The sequence below is a fragment of the Callospermophilus lateralis genome, chromosome 18 (genome assembly GCF_048772815.1).
Source record: "Callospermophilus lateralis isolate mCalLat2 chromosome 18, mCalLat2.hap1, whole genome shotgun sequence".
Classification (NCBI taxonomy): domain Eukaryota; kingdom Metazoa; phylum Chordata; class Mammalia; order Rodentia; family Sciuridae; genus Callospermophilus; species Callospermophilus lateralis.
Window position 1 is genome coordinate 15,972,101 of NC_135322.1, and position 1,756 is coordinate 15,973,856.

The 1,756-nt window shown below is 37.4% G+C and overlaps 1 pseudogene; it reads right to left on the reverse strand.

The window, feature by feature from the left end:
- Nucleotides 1-568: 568 nt before the first annotated feature.
- Nucleotides 569-1,169, reverse strand: LOC143383188 (N-alpha-acetyltransferase 20 pseudogene; annotated as a pseudogene).
- Nucleotides 1,170-1,756: the final 587 nt, after the last annotated feature.

A 1,756-nucleotide genomic window follows, 5' to 3' on the forward strand; every position in this document is an offset into this window, starting at 1 on the left:
GCCTTCCCACATTCTTTACATTTAAAAGATCTCTCCCCAGTATGAATTCTGTTATGACCAGTAAAATTTGAGTACATTCATTTTCTCACCAGTGTGTAGTATCTGCTGTTAAGTTCTGAATCAGAAAGAAGTGTCTTCCCAGGGGCTAGGGATGTAGCTCAGTTGGTAGAGTGCTTGCCTCACATGCACAAGGCCCAGGATTCAATCCCCAGCACCACACACACACACACAAAAGGATTTTATTGTACATCTTAGTTTTATATATTTCATATATGCTTTTAAAGCTTCACTTAACAGTTCAGTGGTTTTCAGGCACAGAACTCAGGATATTGGAGCAAGTCTTTTCCTGGCATATAATGGACATTAACCATGATAGTGGATAGTTTCCTTCTGACCTAGCTGCTTTCTTGATTGAATTTTATTAGAACAGCTTTAATACATTACTGCTAAATGGAAACAATAAGATTGAAAATGTTTATAACCTGTATTTTCTTAAAGACTTTAAGATATAAATGATTACTTTTCTCCTAAATTAGGACCATTCAGTGAAAATAATATTGTCCACAAACTATTTGGAACAACTGCCTAAGAATCCACTGTCTTCAAGCCTTACAGAATGAGGTAATGGTGTGATAGATTTCTGTTTGGTATCCCTGGAAAGTGCCTTACTCATATCATAAGCATCCTCATCAGGCTCCCCATTGCTGGCTGAATAGTACTCTAACAACTGTCCTGTACACACTGTAGGCCAACTGCTTGTACATGTTGACTGCAACTTGGTTATACTCTTACAAAGAGATCAACCAAAAAAAAAATCCACTTCTTTCTGAAATATCCGCTAATAACTCTAAGTTTAGCAGCCAAACCAAGGTGTTGAAATTCAGGGGCATCAGACAGAGCTGTGACATGCCCATGCCATTCTGCCCTGGCTACTGAGCCTTCTGCTTTACCCATAATGTAACCCATTAATTCTCCACCAGGTGCCTCTGCAATGATGAAATACTCTGGCCACTGAACACTGTACTGTAAGTAAAAGGAATCCCACTGTCATATAGAAATTAAAATAAAAAAAAGGAATCCCATAGATTTCTGTAAGAGGTTCCAAGTTAATGTTGAAATGAAAATGGTTGTCACAGATGAAGGTTGAGGGCATGGTCCTTTTACCACGGCCGCCATCCCAGAAAGCCAGCTTATCTCCTCTTCACAGAATTTCTTACCAGTATAAATAAACTGATGTTGAGCATGGTGAGAGGCAGAACGGAAGGTTTTTTTCACAGTCTTTAAAGTCATTCTCTCCTATATTGAGTCTCTGGTGTTAAGTACAACCTGTGTGCTGGTTCATAGTTGGCATTTTTTCATAAGTCAGTATCACCTGCTGGAAATATTCTTCCTGATTTTCCTTTTGTACTTGAAAGTGACCGTTGCCTTCCCATCACCTAGAACACAAACCTTCAATGCTGTGGTTTCTATAAATCTGCATTATCTCCCATGGGATAATTCTCTTTCAAAAAGTTAGTTTTTGATAATAACTTCTTGGTCTGACACCTGGTCTGTGTGGCTGGAAGACAAGAAGGTAAACACACACTATTTTACTGTCCAAAAGAAAATTAGATGTCCAGTATAAATATAGAAAGTAAATCCTAAGTTTCACAAGAAGAAAATGATTTTTAAAGTTCACAGATTCTGTGCAATATGAAAAAAAGGCAAGAAATAAGTCAAACTTTTAAAGTGCTAATAAAAGTTTTAAAAAAAGTTT